At 42.1% G+C, this 21,009-nt stretch overlaps 1 protein-coding gene across 6 annotated transcripts in view; it reads right to left on the reverse strand.

The window, feature by feature from the left end:
* LOC134417878 (solute carrier organic anion transporter family member 1A2-like) overlaps positions 1–8,694 on the reverse strand; it is a 42,067-nt gene extending 33,373 nt beyond the window's left edge. For 3 of the 6 annotated variants that reach the window (XM_063155696.1, XM_063155692.1, XM_063155687.1), the window contains exons 1-2: positions 8,641–8,656; positions 1,483–1,652 (exon numbers count right to left, since the gene is read on the reverse strand). The gene's annotated coding sequence lies outside the window, so the exon portion shown is untranslated. Of the gene's footprint in view, positions 1–1,482; positions 1,653–8,640 lie in introns of all 6 variants that reach the window. The other 3 variants (XM_063155698.1, XM_063155689.1, XM_063155693.1) reach the window with 2 other exon arrangements.
* Positions 8,695–21,009: the final 12,315 nt, after the last annotated feature.

Here is a 21,009-nt window from a genome sequence, read left to right on the forward strand (position 1 = left end):
ATGTTCTTAATAAAAAACAACAAGTATCAGAACGCTGGCAAAAGTGATGTCCTAATGAAAGTAAACCAGAGGAACCTTCTGGTTCTGAACCATCTACAGCACCTTGTTTTGTACAGCTGCAGGAACAGCTAGATGAGAAAAGATGGTGCATTGTGCACCATGGTCATGCAATTATGCAGTTTCCTGACTGCTCTGTATTCACTATAACATGCAGTAAGCAAAGAAACTGGTCTTGCAGCACAGACTTCTGTGCCTGTTTTAAGGATTTGCAGTTCTTATGTAAAGATGGTATCAGTAAAATGTAAGCATAATGAGTATGAGCTTTTTAATATGGCTAAGATAAAGCTCTGATAACAATCTAGCAGAAACTCCAGTCCCTGGGTATTCCTTTCCTTGAACCAGAGTTACAAAGCGAAGAGAAAAAAGCAATGAGTAAAACCAAAATGCTTCATAGAAACTCAGTAATTTTTTCCAATGGCATACTTACGTTGCTACCAAAATCCAGGGAAAGTATTTCACAGATGGGCAGACCTTAATCAGAATCTGACAGTGTTAATTTCTCCTGTCTCAGCCCAGGATTGGTGCAGGGTTAAAAGCCTTTAGAATCCTTTAAATTGTTAAGCAAATTTTGATAGAGGTGACATCCTGTATCACAGAAATGCCTGGTTTGCCCACACTTTCTTAGGGAAGGGTTCACTGTCATCTGAAAAAACATCATTGTCCAATTATGGAAAACATTCAGCAAAACCTTAGTACTGGAAAGGCAAATGAAAGTCTACTTACTGCCTTCAGCTGGCTTGTTTCTCTTTTAAAGTATACCTCCAAATAGAAACATTTTTGCTGAATTTAATGATAAATGGCATATTCACTTCATTTCACAAAAAAAACCCATGGAAATAAAAATTACTGCACAGGATTCCTACTCTAAAACTGTTACTAATTACTCTCTTTATGGAGGAAAGTTTCAACCTTCATTAACGTTCTAATTAGTGATATCAATTCTGAATTTTACTACGAAAACTATTTATATGGTATTAAAGTTGTCTAATGTTTCTGCCAGCTTGAAATGCTTTCCATCCCAGTTACTGTCATGTTGCACACACACTGTGTGCTTGATTTGTGTTTCAGTTAGAATATTCATGTTTCAGAACAGAAACAAGGTGAGAGGAGGGCTCTGAAGTGTCACTGTGACACTGTTTGTGCAGAGGAGCCACCAAGTGGGTACTTGGGGGTGGGTACTAATCCCAGCCTGGAATTTGGGCAAAGGTTTTGTATTTTCAGCCACGACTTGACAAACCGAGCAAAGCTCAGGCTGCCCATGCACAGGGCCAGTGCAACTGGGGACATCCATTTCTGCCTTCTGCTGGACTGGATACCAGCATCTGTTTCACATGCCCAAACTCTTCCAGAAACACTGAAAAAGAGAACTCCTATCCCAAATTCAGTGAAAGCACAGAGAGAGAGAAGAGGGGACCATCTCACCTGTCCCCAGTTCCTGTGTCTAACCAGCTGTCAGGGCTCTTCTGCTATTTGGTGGAGGAAGAAGCTTCTTCCAATTCATCCCAGCTTAGATATCTATTTTAGGATGGGATTAATCACTCCTGAAGTGCCTCTATTTCTTCCTTGGTGATAGAGAGTGTCTAGACAATTAGCTGAAAATGAGCACTTAACTTTCAGATAGCTGGAGTTAGGTGACAGGAATCTCATCTGCATTTGGCATCAACTGCTCAAACTCAAATCAAAGGGAAAAAATGTGGTAAAAAAAAAACAACCCACACCACCAACACCTCAGACTCCAAACCACCTTTTACTCTGATCTATGTTAGCTAATTCATCAGTCAGAGCAGCTTGAGAAACTCCCCCAGATTCCCTAGAGAACACAGCTCTGCTCCCCTTCCTCTGAGAAGAAGGATCTAGCCATAACAAGCCTGGATACAAGCACAATCCTGAGCAAATGAGGCAGGAAAAGAATGGATTGAAAACTATAAATTAATAATTAATTTATAAAATAAAAAAAATCATAATTATTTTTCAAATAATAAAAACCAAATTATTAAAAATAACTTAATAATTAATTAATAGTAAGCATTTAAGCATTGCTTCATCAGCTCTGCCAACAGCATAACCAGAATTTTCAGAATATTTAAGAAAAAAAAAAAGTGTCTCTATGCATTTTTTAAAATCCCAGTATGTATTTCTCAGCTTCTTCAGGGATGTAAATATTACTTGAGAATCCAGCCTTACATAGCTTGGGTTCTTTTTCAATTCATTTGGATTCCCTATATCTTCCAGAGAATATGCAATCAAATGAAAAATACAAAAAGAGGAAAACTAAGAATACAGACAATGAGATAAACGTGGCTATATTCCCTTTAAAAAACTAAAAATACTAAACCTCTGCTTTTTAGTATGCTCTATGAAGTTGTGTTTAAAAAAAACAGAATAAGGACATAACATTGAATTTCATTAAATGAGAAGGGGAAGAGTAAAAGTCATCAAACAAGCAAAAGGATTGTTAAAAAAAAAAAGATTGTAGGAACATGAAGAATGTTTTAAATGGAGTAGTGGGCCCTAGGGTCTAATATTTCTTAGGAACTATGACAGCTTCATAAAAGACAGGATTTATATTTTCTCATGATGAATAGAGTTGAGGAAAGGAATTGATTTCACTTGTAAAAGCTTAGGCTAAAACCAAGAAAGCACACAATATTCATGAAACATCACATGTATTTTCCTGAACAGCAAATTTGGAATTAATAGTTTCAATTGCTATTAAAGAAATTGGCTATTTTTCAAGTAAATAAGTCTCTTGATGAGAGTTTCAAACACCAGGCTGACAAAGCTCCCATTTACTGGGAAGCTTTAATTTAATGGAATTAGTCTGGATTTTACTGAATGGCTTTCACTATTTGAAAGGTATTGATACCCTGAATAAAATCCTTTTCCTGTACTGAGTATCTTCAGCAGCTGCCATCTTCAGCTTCCAGATTTATGCTGGCTTTGAGCCAAGGAGCTCAAAGCTCCTTTACAAATAAAGTTTGGAAGGTGTGGTGGACTCCTTGCTCCCAGTTACAAGGTTTTTTTTACAATTTTTACAATTTTACAATTTTAAAATTTTACAATTTTGTAGCCTGAGCTGGTTATCCCATAGAACAGGGATAGCTCTGCATCCTCCTGCAGTGCAAAGAGCAGAAAGCTGGGTTTAGGAATGGCACATCTCCCTGCCCTACACAGAATAAGCACTGAAGTCACACAAAACTGAATCTCTCCATGGGATGTGACAACTTCTGTCCCAATCATCCTGCTCTGTTTTTCTGTTATCTCTGTTTTTCCACACTCAGAAAAAATCCCACACTGAAAACCAAAATATTTTCGTGGAGCTGTGTAAGGCTCCAGAGCCAGACTCAAAGTCAGAGCTGAATTCACCATTTAAACTCAGCTTCAGTTTAGGAACACAAATCTGGATGCTCTAGTTTTCCTGAAAACTTTAGACAAATTGCTTTCCAGCTGCAATTGCGATGAAAACTACTTATCCTTTATTAGATTCAGTTAAGAATTCTTTCTCTAACTAAAAAAACTACCTTAAAATCAAAATGTTAACAAAAAAAGTCTCAAACTAGGAATTATACATGCCATGAATGTTAAAAGTCATGTCATCAAGAGCTCACTAAAGAGCAAGACAGTGATGATAAAACAATAGTTAAAATTGCTGTTCATTGTGCAAAAAATTATCTCCTTGAATGCTAAAACATCTGAATAAAAATAAAAAAACTCAATGCATTTCAATCCTAACAATAGGACTGACTTGAGTAACAGTCATGCCATAAAGTTACTATTTCCTAGAAATGCTTTTAAAAATACAAAATAGGTTTAATTACTCAAATTAAGACTCTTACATCTGCCCCTCCTATAATAACATTTTTCCTCTCCACCTTAAAAGACTCTTTTTGATCCTGCATTAGAGACAATTACACTGTTTCTTATAGGACTCTTTTACAATATCTTTATTGTAAATAATTATAGCACAGGTAACCTGAGATCTGCTGCAGAACAGCTAGTGACATTTATTATTTTGCTTTTCAAAAGGGATTAATATACTGGAATGCATCAAAATAATTGGAGTTGTAATAAATAAGTCATTACCCAAGTGAATTTAAATAGCTGGAATTAATTTTAAATGAAGCGCTCCTCAATAGGATTACGATAGCATTAAACCCAGAATGTGCTTATTATTATTTACACTCCCAACAGAGGCAGACCAGGTTTTTTCAAACAGAACCAGTCATTATTCATTGAGCAGCCCCTTTGGAAGGACTCAAAGTGGGACTTGCTTCCACTGGGGAAATTGTGCTAAAATTTCAGCAGCCTGTGGATGATTATCAGTCCAGCACTGAGGAGCTGGACTGCTCTCAGAATATAGGGCATTTTTAAATATCATTCATTTTCAATATCATTCTGTGTTGCATGTCAAACTAGCCATATAACAGAGAAAAGGATTTTTTGTAATTTGTCTATTTGCTTGTTTGACAGATGGAAGAAAGAAAGGGGTCATAAAAAGGAGGAGGGGATAAATAATGTTAAGGTTGCAAAATACATAAATTCTTTGTCCATGATCAGTAAGCAACTGGCACTCATTGTTTTATTTCCAAATTGCCTGCTGTGCTATGGTACAGGAAGGAGAGAGGTAAAACCAAGATTGTGGGACAGAGTATTCTTTGTCTCAGCAAAAATACAAATCTGAAGCAGCCTCATAAAGGAGGGGATGGTCAAGAGGACCTTCAGAGGAAAGATTTTTTTCTTTTTTTCCTATCCCTTCTTGTTTTGAGAAAGTTTGAAGGGAGGAGAGAATCAGTGAACTAAACATTGCTGTGAAAAGAGCAGAGCACAGACAGGAAGAGATAACAGAATGTTTTCCAAATCTGCACACAGAGACTCAGTCACAAAAACAGCCTGACCTGAATGTACAACTCAAACAACATGCACAAACAACATGCATCCATCTAGTGAGCACATAAGGCAAAATGGCACAATTTTTTTTTCCAACACTGAGGCCAAAACCAAAATTTTGAAGAAGAGGATGCACACTATTTTGTTGGTTAAAAAAAAATTTGTGGCCAAAAGTCACAGAGACTTTCAGGCTTGTATCAGAGTTTTCAGCTTTAATGAATCTTTACTCTCCTTCAAAAGCTTTCTACCACATGTTCAGGCAGGTATTTCATAATTCCTTTAACAAACTGGAGGGCACATATTTCTGGTGTGATTTCTCAGAAAATAATAATTTTGTTAAGATCACTATCAAGCCATGCAGCACAAATCAGAATCATGGGTTATGCTGAGCTGGAAGGGACCCACAAGAATCACTTGAGTCCAACTACTGGACCTGCACAGGGCAGCTCCAAGGATCCCAGAGCATTTTCCAAATGCTTCTTTCTACAAAACCTGGCTAGAATAAAACATTTGTAAACCAGGAAAGAACTTGAGTCAATTTAGAACCCCGAAGCAGAGTTATTTCAGATCATTTGCATCACTAATAAAAGCAAACCTGCCATTTGTGGGAGTTCTGCAGCCAAAAGCCCTTGGCACTCAGGACATTTCAGCACACCCTGTGTACATCTCTGTGCATGCACAGGGTTAAACACAGCACAGCACAAAATCCTGCAGCCTAGGTAAATAGGAATTCCTTCTTTGCATTTAATGTATGGAAAACACACTGAAGTTCCCAGGTTCTGCTGGGCCTCAGCTGACTAACCCAACATTTTATTATTTATAGAAGCCCTGCCAGAACTAATATTATTTTTTATTATTTTATTTTATTTTAATTTCTTTTCTTTTTATCTTTTTGACAAATTTTTTTTGTCAAAATTCTCTATGATGAGTGCCAAAAAAATAAGAATAGCAAAAGAGTTTTAAAGCAGGACACATTATTGCCTGCTTTGGGAGGTGGGGAAGAGTGAAATAAGAATAATTTATTAATTTATTGTGATCACTGCCCTTGAAGGTAAAATAGGAAAAAATGGAGGATAACACGATTCAACTCAGGAGGCACCTAATCAGCAGCCTGGAAAATATGCCAGAGATGTAAGTGAAAACAGAGAACACCTAAGGTAAAGGGATGTCTATGGGGGGTAGAGCTAACTTTGGTATTTTTGAGACCAAAATGCATCTCAGGGACTTGCCAGGCCAAGCAATAACACTTGGGGCTGACTCTCAGGACTCAAAGAAGAGCATAAGCTTTGGACAGGATTTCTACACAGGAACTAGCTTAATTCATGGGGTAAAGATCTCATTTTCTTCATTTAATCATCATATTAGGTAACAGGTTTGAGTAAAGGCTGCAGGATTTAGCTTGCTGCTGCTAAACATTTACAGAAAGAATCAAGACTGTGCATGGCTTAAGAAATTGTTTTCTTTACCCTCAATTCAGCATGGCAAGAAAGAGACACGAATGACATCAGCCAATGGCCATAAATGTCACTGCTTGTATATTAGACCATATTTATTGATATATCCTGGAAGGGACTGGAGATTGGGTGGGTGACTAATGCTTAGGGTATAAATTGCTGAGAGGAGAAAACTGAACATAACTGTGAACTTCCTCCTCACAGAAACACATCTGTCACATTCTGATAATACAAACTGCAGTTCTAATCAAAACTGAGATAAACAACGGTTTTTAATCCAGATATCTGCATCCAGTGCATGTTCACTCACCAAGGAAGACTCCTGAGTTTGTTGGCTTGTACTTCCACAGAATTAAAGAATTACAGAACTGACATTAATCTCTGTGGCATCAGCTTTTCTTGTGCCTGCCATATCCCATAAAATCTCTTTTTCCCCCCTCAAAGTTTACATAATATCACTGGAAATCAAAATATCTATCAAATGAGTTGCCACAGACTGTGAACTTACATGCTGGGTGCCACTCTGTGCCTCACAATCTCTCTCTGAAATACCTGTTTGAAAATTGCCTGTTGTTTCAAACTGGAGAAGATAAGCTGGAGAAAAGGCCTAAAGAAACTGTGAACCTGCCCCATTGTTTTCCATGGGTCTTTCACTCTCAAACCTAATAAACACTGCTAAATAAATACTGTTAATAAAGAAACACTGTTAATAAATAAACACTGTGGCTGTAAGCAGGCAAGAATAAAGACATAAAAGTTACAATGGTGGTGGGAATATGCTTATAAAGCCATTTTCTTTGGGTAACATGTTTTGCTGTAGCTTGGATTTTAGAGTGGAATTCTTCTCTGCAAAATAGCAACTTTGATAGTGAAATCTGCATAAGTCTTCAGACTTTTCAAAGCAAAGCTGAGTACCAAAGTCACACACACCACATATCAGGCAAAGTTTGAAAACAAAGCCAGTCCCAACAAAGCCTGAGCGCACAAGCAAAAGATAAAGCAGGAATGTTTTCTCTAAGGATATATCACTCAATATCACCCATTATCATTCTGTTTAACCCTTTATTGCATCTGCTTGTGTCAGTCACTTAGACACTCTATAAACCTCTGTTGCACCCCCCACTTTCTTCTATAATATATAAATATATAAGTATAATGCTTTTACTTTTCAATGAATTATTTTTGCATTGTTATTATTATGCACTTTTCACTTTTCAATGCTATTGCTGCAGCCACAGAACACTCCCATTGCACTTATCTATGCTGTGCCAAATATGCAATAAATAGATGTAAGAGAGCTTTTCCTGCTGGAATTTTCCCTGTTCTCCTGGCCTGATGGGTTTCTATTTGAGCTAGGTCTTATGAGCTCTGAGAACTTCTCACACCCCAGATAGCTCAGCTACTCTGAATGCCACAAAATTAGTACGGTGGCTTTTGAGGTAGTGTTGGAAACAGAAAAAGATTTAATAAAAGATAGAATAATAAAGTTCTTATAGAGAAAAACTGAGTTAGGAGCAAGAGGTTTTTGCTCCCGCTAAAACATACCACACCAAATTAATTTTTTTTGTTGTTGTTATTTTCTTTTTCTAGTGAATTACCTAGGCAGGACTTCTTGGCCTCTGTCTAATTGGACAGCCTCAAGATTGAAGTGAAGTCTAAAAGATCCTATGAGGTGTTTTTGTACTGAATTAGGAGAGAAACTTTTGGGCTTTCTGCCTTTTTAAGCAGACGAATAATTTAGCTACAGAGAGCACATTCCTACACTGGCCCTGCAGCCTCTTCTAAAGAGCCATGGCCACTGTCCTGCTTTGCTGCAACTCAGCACAACCCTGTCACCTGAAATCCATAAATCACTTGAAATCCATAAATCAGGACCTCCTGGAACAGCATCCTGCAGCTGCTGCTGCCCAGGGAATCACAGAAAACAGAGCTGGCCAGCCTGGCTGCACACCTGAATACAACCACACAGCTGGATTCACACACAACTGAAATACAACCCAAAGGAAAGGGAAATAGCATTTTTCTAGTGAAGCCCAGAGCAGCATCGATTTCCACAAATGAGGCCTGAGCTGCCCAGGGAATGATTGCCCTGAGCTGTGCTGTGACAGGAACATGAAAAGTCACTTCTGCTGGGAACCCAGTGCCCTTCTCACCTCCCCACTACCAGAACTGACCCCTTCCCCCTTTCTACCTCCACAGCAGCAGCTCCTCAGTGCAAGGCACGGTCACCCACACTCACCCCTGCTCCAGCTGGCTCAGAACTGGCTGAGGAAGAGCTGCAGCCCCTCACTGCCCCGAGTTCCTCCCTCCCTCCCTCCACACCCAGGTCCCCTCTCTCCAGCAGAGCAGCTCGGTGCTCCAGCTGCTCATCTCTCTTTCAAAGAAAACTTAGGAATAAAAGCAGCTGGGAGGCAGGAAGACAGCCAAGTTTGTTTGCCCTTGAAAGGAGGTGGTCACACACAGAGAGAAAGGCAAAATGCACAGAGAACTCCTGAGGAAATAAATCCACCCTGCTATCCCCTCTGCATCAGTCACAAGCTGCACAAGTTGGGCAGTGAGAGACCATGGTGACAATCCTCAGGTACATTTCTTTAGTGCTTTTTCAACACGTGCAAAGGAAGCCCCAGCCTAAGGGCACACACATTGCCAGGAGGAAACACCTCAACCATGGCCCAGGGTTCCCTCTCACTGTGTGTAAAAGTAAAACTGAGAGTTTCACTTAGTGCCAGAAACTTCCTCAGAATATAATGGCAACTTCTATAAGCAACAGGGTCAGCAAAGAAGGCTTAAAATAAGTTTCTGAGACAAAATGTGACCATGCATACATGTGTAGATTTGCAATAGCACCCACAGGCGACTCCTGCAAGCCAGCAGGAGTGTATTTCTACAGAATGAAGCTTTTGGGAAACAGAAGACAAGGGCTAAATACTTGGAGAGCAGGAAAAATGTTTTCTTCCTGAGGTCACCCCTAAAGTGTGAAAACCAGAGTCAGAGAAGCCTGGTTACCCAGCACTTTCCCTTGAAAATCTCAGATGCTGGCAGTGCTGGGGGCTGTGAAGTGAAAGGCAGGGACACCTCCACAATGTGAACCCTCTGGATGAGGGGAAAAAACCTCCAGGTGCAGGACAAAGAAGAGGGGGGAGCACACTCTAATTCTCAGCTTGCCTGTGCTTCATCCAGCAGGGCTCTGAGATACTCTTCCATTTTTGTGTAAGCAAATTGAATCATAAAGTTCCCTTACTGAACTAAGAATCCACTAATAACAGATTTGCTACAGGTTAAGGGACTGATTCCCTGAATGAAATACCAGCAAGGTATTACCAGAGAAAGGAGAAATCATTATAGAGGAGAAAAAAAGAAAAAGGAAAACAAGCTGAAATTAAGAACAGTAATCTAATTCTTCAGTACATGATCTGGAGAACAAAAAGATACCCCAGAGGCTGTTTTTGTACCCTGAATACCCACAGTAAGGGCAAGAAATTTATACTGGACAAGACATTCAATGGATAAAGAAAGTGCTAATCAGAAAACTCAAGAGCAATTAACTAAAGCAAAAAAAAAAAAAATCTATTCACACTGAGCTCTGGAAACAAACAAAACAAATGGTGTAAGTAGCACTGCAGTGAGTCAGGGTTTGGAAATAAATAGAAATATTTCTGCCATAGCCCAGCATACACATTCCTCAGCCTTTCCTCACAGGAGCAGTGTCCATCCTCTGACTCCCTTGGTGCCTCCTCTGGACTTGTTCCTGCTTTAGCAGGTGCTGCTTCCTCTTTCTATCCCAAAAACCATGAAAAATCTACATTGTGCATCAGCACTCCTGCAACCCAACACTCTGACAGTCTGCAGTCACTTGCTGCAAATAATAACTAAATAAACTCTTTCCTGCCTGAGATTTGGAGCAGGATTTAGGCACCAAATGAGCTGCTGGACAGTAAAGAAATTTTCATCACAAAATGTATTATTATAATGATAATGTCACTTATTATTTATTATGATGTTTGACCTTCAGTTACCTTTGAGTAACCATTTTTCACCAGAGATACACCTGGCATTGTAAGCCTCCAATCCATACAGTCAACAATTAACAATCATTAGATTTAAATTGTTTTTTTAATACTTTTCAAATGTTCAGAAATAGTCTCAGCATATTTTATTTTTCAGCAGTACTCTCTGGCTTTACACCTTATTAATATACAATATGCTATATACTTATTTTCTAACACAAACTACTTCAAAAATACTCCCATGAATATATGCTATGGTAAATCACATTTCTTAATTGACCTGTACTTAAACTGTGATGAAACTTTTATAAAATGTGAATACTTCTTCCCCTGAAAAATGTGATTATTAAGCAAGGGCCTTAGGGTGCCCAACAAAGTCAACAAGTGTTTTGCTTTTGCTTTAAGCCACACAATTCTCTTATTATTCTCTGCACTGAAAAGAACACTGTTTGCTGTGTCAACATAGCAAATGTCCAACAGTAAATACTGGAGCATATGAAATAGCAGATTTATTTGTCAAAACACTTTTGAGGAGAAAGGCTTATTTGTGGATGTGAAAAGACCAAGGGACACTTTCCAGTTTCTCACTTTTGGTGGTAATTTTAAAGAATAATACCTAAATAAGGTGAGCACTCTCAGAATCAGGTTGGAAAAGTTGTGCTACTTAACACCCTTTTTTAAAAAAAATAATATATTGAAAAGAAAGGAAAATTACAGAACATTTAAAAGCAGAAATCTGTTCCTTGACTGTGTAAACGAAGGTGGCTTGCAGCCAGAAGAACTGTGATGCTTACATTCCTGACTCACTCCTTTATTTTGCCACCAGTAAATCCACAGGCATTCTGTGTTTACTGGAGACTCTTTTCCAAAAATGATAAAAAACAAATGCAAAAGTTGTCTGTAACTTGAAAGAGGCTTTCTAAATGTGGATTTTGCAAAGTTAATGCCCATATTATTCATACTTACATAAGCCCCCATGTTCAGATCCCAACAAGGTGATTGTTAAGGTCAGGCTTTTTCTGTCAAACAAGATTTTGATTTTAAAACTAGATGAACATATTTATAATTTCATGAAATCTTCCCAGAAGATAGGGTCATGCTGACCTTTTCAGAGAAATTATATGACAAATGGGAAAGTGATCCTGATAGCATCGTGCTACTAGGAAAAAAAAACATGTTCCAAAAACTTCATCAATTTAAACCTCTGATGCACCAGCAGAGAGTTAAATGATAGGAAAATGAATCATCAAAAGGGACTGACGGAAAAAATATTGCAGAAGAGTTTCTCCCTCTGCAAATGGTAGAGAGAGAGAAAGAAGGAGAGAAAGTGAGGGAGAGAAAGTTATGCAGTCAGAAAGCAAGAGGCCAGAAGACAAGAAATGTGCTTTTCCATATGTGCAGCATTTTGATGGGTAGATGTATACTGGCCACACTTGCTCAGAAAAGGAAAATTTGTTTATTTTGTTGGTTACTGCAAAGCTTTATGATAAATACATTTAACTTGCAACATTCTTTCTTGCACTTCAATACTATTTGCAGATTAGCTTAAGCAGAACTCATCTAAATGCCACACCTCAAAATGTGTTTCCTACAAACACTCTGCAAATTAATTTCCTACAAACACCAGAGAAACATTTGACATTTTCCGGTACATCAGACTAGTCAGAGGCTCAAGGCAGGCAATACTCAGCCCTCATTGTGTCAGAATTACAATTCCTGTCCCTCTGCTGTTATTCACATGGGAATTGGTAAGGCACTCCTGCAGGAGTAGGTTTAGATTAGATAAAAGGAGGAAATTCTTCTCTGTGAGGGGGTGATGCCCAGGCACAGGGTGCCCAGAGCAGCTGTGGCTGCCCCTGCATCCCTGGCAGTGCCCAAGGCCAGGTGGGATGGGGCTCTGAGATGTGGTCTAGCAAAAAGGTGACCCTGACCATGGCAAGGGGGTTGGAACAAGATTAATTTAAAGGTTCCTTCTAACCCAAGTTATTCTACAATTCTAAATATTTTTATGAAGCAATTTTCCTTCCAGCCTGTCCTGTGCTGTTGGAATTATGATTCGTCAGACATTTTTTTTTTTTTTAAATAAGAGCCTTAAAATGTTGTAGGGTTTTCTGGTCTGTTTCATTCTTGTGTGGGAGTACACAATTTTTCTAATGGGATGTCTATGCTAAAGACAAAGATGCCATATGTGATTTACAGACCATCCATGTAAATAAGCTACCAGGTTTTTCCAATAACTGATAGTTAAACCACTAGATTTTCTAAGCCCATTGCTCTGACAAGTCATGGTGATACCTGAATTTATCTCCAGCTGCAAAGCTCTCTTGATCAGTATGTCTCCTGAGCAAACTCTGGGCCTGCATGTGTTAAAAACATCAATAATTATACTTTTTACTCAATTTTTTTCAACAAGGGATTCCTTCTGGGGGTATTCTATCCTGCAAGAATGAGATCTGAGTTGCACATGACACTTGCAGAAGTCTCATATCCATATTTCTTCATTATGCAGTATTTAAACTGTCACTGCTGTAAGAAATCAAGGTCAGGGGAGAAGGAACAAATCCCAGGTAGGAAGAACAAATAATTGAAATTTTGGATTTTAGAATATATTTCTATGTATCTCCTTAGCAGTGGAGCAGCACTTTCCCCTTGCTAGCAACCTTTGTTGAGTTTGGTCTGAATTCCACATCAGCCAGTGCTGCTTTTTCAGGTGCAAGCATTGTATTTATCCAGAGACACATGTTGGCAAACAGAGATGTTTGGTGGGAAAACATGCAGAGCCATCAAACCATGCAAAACTTGGTAACATTCCAGGAAAAATTTTCTTTTGTGGAGTGCAAGAGGTGACCCCACAAAGGAAAGAATAAAGTTGTCAAAAATGAGTTTGTCAAAAAGAAATAAGAATGTGGCCTACAACGATTCTGCAGGAAAATTACAGTTACTACAGAATATCCTCATGATCTCTGCAAACAGTAGAATTTTTAATCACTTCAGTAATTCCTTAGCTGGAGTAACCTGAGATAGGCTTACCACTTCTATACAGTCAAATTAAAGTCGCACAGAAAAATAGAGGATTATCTTGGTTCCATTCCTTACTCAGAATGATCAAGCTTCATTTCCAGAACTACAAATCACAGCATGACTTTTTGCCATCATTTGCTTATCTGTGAAACATGGAAAGCATTTGGAGATCCTGATATGAAAGGGGTCTTAGCACACCATAAAAGTGAATGACACAGAACAAAAAAAACAAAAAAAAAAAAAACAAAAACACCAAGAAAACAAAAGCAAACAAAAAACCCACAGAAAAATAAAGTGTTTAAGCAAGTATGTGTAAAGTAAATCTAGTTTATAGTCACAATGCTACTAAATACCCTAGTTTGGAATGCAACTTCTTGCTTATGGAAAAACAACATTTTAGAGTTTTAAAACACTACATAGAAATCATGTACTGAATGAAATTCGCAATGGCAAGGCACCTGTGGCAGAAAAGCAAGAAATAACTTAATGTATAATAAGCACTACAGTTGTTCATCATAAGCCCCTGAAGAAATGACAGAAAAATAAGTTAGTTGACAGAAGAAGTCTCTGTCTCAGTTCAGAGAGTTTTATTTATCAACAAACAAGTTTTGCTCTGTGACAAGACTACATTAAGGGAACTATTAAGCTAAATGTGCCCAAATGTTGTTTGTTTTACCTATCAAAAGTTATTAGTGTCAGAACCACTGCCAACATACAGGCTTGGAAAGAGAGACACAAAAGCTGGTTGTTTTAGGCTGTTCTTTTAAATCACAGTTAAGACTCTGCATGGATACAAGATTTTTCCCCAAAAGCTAACACAGCAAGTCAGGAGACAGCATAAAACCTCGAAAAATAAAGATTGAATCTTTATCTTAGATGAAAATCATCCTGGGGAGAATTGCATGTTTATAACTAAATAACCAGTGAACTTTACATATCCATATATATATGTATATATGTATATATGTATATATGTATAGATGTATAGACGTATAGATGCATGTATGTATATGTACCTGTATATGTAATATGTGGATACCCTGGGCTGCCTGGCCACATCAACCCAGGGACATTGCTGGACCCAGCTGGCCAGAATGGATACCCAAAAATGTTCTGCAGACACAAAGTGTTTGAAGCACCTGCTCTAGAATTAATCACAATATTAACTTACATGCTCTTTTCCCCAGAGGTAGATGATTCAAACCTTGGCCCACAGGCAGAGGAACAGGGGGCATCTCTGACCACATCTAAACTACCAGCTCCTTCCTGCATTGATGGTGTGTTGAAACAAACCATTTGAAGGGTGGCTCCTAACAACTTTTGGCAGCAGCTCCTGAATCAAAATACACCCAGCATTGCACAGGAATTTTTTGCCCAAATCCAGGAGGCAGCACAGGTGCAATCTTCCAGACAATGAGCATGAGCAGAGCACCAGAAGATGGATGAGAGGTGCAAAGAACTGGAGATGTACAAAACCTGCAGATAAAGACATTTCTGGCAGACACTCACAGGGTGGAATTCCCTGGTGGTCCCTCCCTCACCTGGGAGCTCCAATGCTGGGAGCCTGGGAGCCCTGGAAGCTCTGGCTGTGCCTGTCCCTGTCCCTGGTGGGTCTGTGCCCTTTCCTGGAGCCTCCTGGTGAGATTCCCTGGATGCACCTGGCTCACCACATGCAACACCTGGGGCTGCTCACCAGCCCCCTAGCCAGGACCCACAGGACAGGCACAAATTGCAGGGGTGTCACCCCAGTTCCAGGCTTGTTCCCCCCTGAGGGCAGCTCTGCTTCCATGGCCCCCTCAAGCAAGACTGCTCTCCTCACATGCTCCTGCTCTGCCAAACAAGTGCTGCCATCCTCTTAGAAAATCTAGACCCTTTTACTAACAGTGCAGAGGAGGCATTTTTCTGGGAACAGCATCTGGGAACAGTGACACTGCAGGATGCTAGAGGGGAAAGGAGGGGAGGGAAAACACACAAATATAAAGCTATATGGGGAAAAACAAATTTTCTATCCTATCCAGAAAGCTAATCACTTCCCAAAGCTGAATTACCAGCCAGATGCTGAGGTGGCTCTGTGCTTGACCTAGCTGGATCCAGGCTTCTCTTCACTGTGCCCATCTGTCCAGAGGAAGTGCAGGTGACAAGGGAAGAGGGTGCCTGCAAAGGGAGCAGTGCTCTGACCCCTAATACTGTAAATTTCCCTGGCAGAACTAATCCAGGCTACCACAGGCGGTGGCAATTAATGGGAAGTGACACAACTGTGTGGTCTGAAAATGAGGTAACAGAATAGAAGTGTCACTGTGCTTCCCAGGGCAGTGATAAATGATGTCACCTCTGTTTCAGGATGTTCCAGTTGAGAAGCAAGCTTTAACCACACAAATTAGAGAAGGACAATGAAAAGGCATAACACCCAAGAATAAAAAAATTAGGTTACTGTTATATTGCTTGCATTCTTGCTATGCACCACCTTGCTGTGCACACTGAGAACCTCTGTGCTTTTCTCCCTGAGCAAAGAGGCCTTCCTCCATCCACTCCAACTATTATTTTGTTCTCCACATGGCTGACCAACAATGGGTGGGCTACAGAGTGGCTCCAAGGCTCAGGTAATCCTTAAATGTTATTCACAGGATTCCCCATTTCTGGGGAAACTGTACTGGCTTCCCTCAGCAGTCAGTTGGTCCAATTATACTTTTCATATGTCTTTTACTCTCTTTCTAAATTCTGAGCTTGTTTAGGTTTTTGTTTTTTTTTTTTTTTTTTGTCCAGACAATCTTAAAGAAATGGGGAGTGTTCCAGATTTCATTTTCAAAAGCTAGCATTTACACAAGCCACACAAAGGGTGTTACACTAATATTTTATTTGGCAAATCCACCAATCCCAGAACAAATCATACTATTCATAAAGTAAAATATTCTCCACATAGATTAGCAGTCCCTTCACACCAGGAGGTTAAAAAATAAGTACATTGTCTGCTTCCAAGAAAAAAGGCCTGCAAAACGGTATGAGAATTTAAAAATGCAGAATTTGCATTTTCTCCCAGAATTTGCATTTTACTCACAAACAGGTTCCTTACAAAAAACAATCAGAAGGGCTTCGTATGGCATGCTTAGGTGTATACAGGACAATAACTGATTTCTCCCTTTTTAAGTGAAGCACTTTATGTCTGTGAATTAACTAAAGAGACCATCAGAATCACAGGCCATCTCAGACATGTGAAATCTCATGAAAAGTGTTCATGAATGAGGTGCCCTTTAGAGGGTCACATCTTTTCTGCTTTCCCCTAACAAAGGCAAGCTTAAAGATTAATGTTCCACTAAGAGCCAAAGCAAAATAAACTTCTCACAGATCCATGGTAATAATGTTTACTCGCACTCACAGAAATGAAAGCAGAACCCAGTCAACATATTTTCACTGGCAAACTCCTGAATGTTTTTGCTAACTGCTGTAGTTTCAACTAACAAAAATATTATGACAGCACAAAACATTCATTTAGCTGGTATTTCACTAGGCATTAATTTATTTTTCAAGTCCAATGTGTCAAAATTACAATGCTTGGCACACAAATGTTTGTAGAGGGAAAATCCTAGTGGTGATCTGTTGTAGCGGGTTATGTTAGTTTGTCAGTTGCTCCCCCATTCTGTATTGTGGTTCTGTCCTCCATTATTTTTCCCGCCTAAGTAATGTCTGTCATTCAGTTGCTATGGTTACTCCCGCCTTAAGTTCTGTCAATCCCCTTGTTATATGAGGTAACTCTCAGTTCTCCTCCCCTTGTTTCCCTATATGGGAGCATACTCCTCCCTCCGTGGGCCCAGTCAGTCACTCCCTGCTCCTTTCTTTCCAGAATGTTCTTCACTTTGGGAGCTATGATTGGCTGTGGGACTGGGGCCCTCCCTAACTATGTATCCATTGGCTTTCTCGTAATGTCTGCTATCCTCAGTTCACTCCCATGCCTTCTTGGGTCGGTTCCGTTGGAAACCCCTCCTCCGGATTCCTCCCCCTTTATAGCTGCCTGACACCCGTGCGTCAGGGTCACTCCCTGGTTGACTTCTGTTGGGCAGTAAATGTGACTGTCACCAGCGAGTGTCCAGCTCTCGGTCTCGTCATTTCTCGCAGCCTGCCGATCAACTCAGCGTGATCTCGTCCACACGGACGCAGCCCGAAGCCTTCTGCCGGTGAGGGGCGTCCGTAGGAGCGATCCTGGGGCCCTGCCACCAGGATTAGCTCCCCACCTATGCAGTAGCCAGCTGGCCGCCCTGCTAGCTGGGCAGACATTATTCTAAGGCCGCTGACCGCTGCAGTGATCATTGCAGAAATAAAGGAAACATACTAATCTCTCGATATCTGGTTGAAGAATACACCAAAAGCAGTTAAACTCTGCTTTTGAATGCACTGAAATGACAATAGAATGCATGAGCATGTTGTAGGGGCATTTCCAAGCAGCCTGGTGAACATGTAGGCATCAGCATTGCACAGTGCAGCTGTCCTGGCTCGGCAGGTTCAGGTATGTGCTGCAGCGTGGGTATAGCTTGGTCTTCTCCATCCTGCACACATCCCTCAGCCTCGGGATGAATTGTAGCTCGAAAATGCAGAAAATGTGGTGAGGAGTCTGTGGTCAGCTCCCACTCAGCACAAAAGATTACACCACCTGCACGGCCTTGCCTTTATCTAACACTGCAGCGAGTTCTCATGAGAACATCTTTTTGTTTGACAGTAGAAGTGATTAATAGAGATGTTTTTCAGCCAGGAGAACCCTATAAGAGCCCCGAAGACCGCGGCGCCGGGTACCCCTTCCACCGGGCACACCAGGACAGCACGCTGCGCCCCGGCTCCACGGCACCGGAATCCCGCACCGCCCGGCATCCCAGCTCCCGCAGAGACGTAAGATCATCCCCACTTCTCCCCTCCTAGCTCTGTCCATGGGGGTTTGTTCGACACTGCAGCTCCTGGGGGTGGGGGCATAGCTCCAGGCATCCCTCCCGGCTCGCTGCAGGCTGGGTTCCCTGGGAACAGCGCTCGGGGCGGGCACAGGGAGGGATCCCCCGGAATCGCCGGGAATCGCCGCTCCGGAGCGGAGGCATCCCCGTGGAAAAAGCGCTCCGGAGCGGGACAGGGAGGGACCCCCTGGAAAAAGCGCTCCGGAGTGGGATAGGGCACAGGAATCCCCTGGAAACAGCGCTCTGGAGCGGGACAGGGAGGGATCCCCCTGGAAACAGTGCTCCGGAGCGGGCACAGGGAGGGACCCCCTGGAAAAAGCGTTCCGGAGTGGGATAGGGCACAGGAATCCCCTGGAAACAGCGCTCTGGAGTGGGACAGGGAGGGATCCCCCTGGAAAAAGCGTTCCGGAGCGGGCACAGGGTACAGGGATCCTCCTGCAGTCGCCGCTCCGGAGCGGGACAGGGTGGGATCACCTGGGAACAGCGCCCGGGGCGGGCACAGGGAAGGATCCCTCTGGAAAGAGCGCTCCATAGTGGGTACGGGGAGGGATCCCCTGGAAACAGCGATACGGAGTGGGTACAGGGATCCCCCTGGGAACAGCGCTCCGAAGCGGGACAGGGAACAGGAGGGATTTCCTGGAAGCAGCTCAGGAGTGGGCACAGGGAGGGATCCCCTGGAATCGCCGCTCCGGGCGGGCCGGGACTTTGGTGCGGGGGCTGTCCCTGGCTGTCCCCGTGGCTGGGGACAGTGACACTGCAGCCCCGGCTCAGGGCAGCCCTGGCGGCCGGGTAGAGCGGCGCTGACCCGAGCTCGTCCCGGTTTCATCCCCCGCTCCCCGTGGCTTGGGAAGCTCCGGCCCGGGGTGCCCCCTCCATGGGGCTGCCAGGGGGGAGCGGTGCGGGACGCGCCCATCGCCCCGGGCCGCTCTCGGAGGCGCTGCTGCTGGGACGGGGGGATGCGCCAGCGGGAAGGACACGGCGGTCCTTCGGGAAAGGGATGGGGAAAGGGGGTGGGTTTGGGTGTGGGGAGGTGCCTCTTTAGCCGCCCAGCCTCTCCCGGCCGCGCCGCAGTGGGAAGGGATGAGCGGTCCCGTCCCGGGATGGGCGATGCTGGAATATTGGCAGTGGGCTGTGCCTCTCCTGCAGCTCATCCCTCGAGGGTATCTGAAATAAACGGGGCCAGGAGACTTCTCCTTTTAAATGCCTTTATTATAAGTGATGAGCTCAGGATTGAGCAGCTCGACTGGTCTGCAGCTTCCCGTCGTCTCTCCCAGGGCGACGAGGAGGAGGAAGATTTGCGCAGCTTTGTCCACTAGGGGCAAAGCTGGGGGTCTGGTCCTGGTGGGAGCCTTTAGGGCGTTGTGACCCTCCGGTGTTGCTGCTGCCGGCTCTCTTAGCCGGCTCTCGGCGCCGGGGACGACTCCTGGTCAGTGTGAGAGGGACTATGATGCGGAACATCCGCATCTCTGCAGGCCCAGCACTCAGCTCCTCATGTCCAGACATCACTCCAATCTCTCAACTCTTAGGTTGCTCGTTGTTTTTGGGGTTTTCTCAGTACATTTGGAGCAGGGGTCCCACACAGCATGCTGGTCCTTGGAGAGATTTTGCATATCCCTCCCCTCCAAAGTCTCTTCTCCTCACTGTTCGGGAGGTACCCCACCCTTGACTGTCTCAGAGAAGGGCCATTAACTCGCCCCAGCCGGGGCTTTTACTGATACAGAAACAACCATTAACAACAACGACCCGTAATTACCATAGCACAAGCAGCAGCCCAGCAGCAACAGTGGTAACCTTTTTCTCACAGAAAAAGTTGGCAGAATTTTTGTTCATAACAGTATCCCGACCCTGAGGGGTGGAAATAGTGGCTATTGCACCAAGAATGAAGGGATTAATATTAACCTGCGGGTGGCGGGGTAGGGAAAGCAGAAAAATTGGATTAAGAAGTTTCTCGCAGCCTAAAGGCTGCCCAGTTTATCGTGGGTGATGATCGGCACTGGTGAGAAATGCCTGATTTAGTGCTTAATAATATTAAATTAGGTCTAGGGAAAATAGTCCTTCAGGGTGTCAGGAAAAATCAGGAAAATCCACAAAATCCAGAGATTTATGTCCAAAAAGGAGACAGAGGAGTCCTGCAACTTTATTTGAATAAAGGGAGAGTATCCAGTGCTGGGGTGCTTGGGTGCTGCCAAAAGCACACTGTTAGCCTAAAACAATTTTCTGATATACTTTTAATTACATTGGTTAAATGCATATGAATGAGGTTATAGGTATTCAAACATTCCTGCGGTTTTACATATTCTGGGAATTCTGTTGTTTGGTTGTAACTTTGACTTGTCTGCAGGCAATCCTGTGGATTAAATAGATGTATTTTATTTCTTCTTGAGGTTCCATTCTGTTGTTCTGACAGTTCCTGAAAACTGGAGAGTCAGTAGTAGATCTTTCTCTTGGTGTCCTGATTCTTGTCACTATCTCATCATTCAGATAAGATAGTCCACAAATACATCGAATCAACATAGCTATTTCACAACTTTGAGTTAGTTAAAATAAAAGTATTTAACAGTACACAGTTTCTATTTTAATATTATGCAAAGGTCTAAGCTATATTTATTACAGTACTATTTATAAACTACACATGGCCAGAGCATTGGC

This window comes from Melospiza melodia, chromosome 4 (assembly GCF_035770615.1).
Source record: "Melospiza melodia melodia isolate bMelMel2 chromosome 4, bMelMel2.pri, whole genome shotgun sequence".
NCBI classification, from domain to species: domain Eukaryota; kingdom Metazoa; phylum Chordata; class Aves; order Passeriformes; family Passerellidae; genus Melospiza; species Melospiza melodia.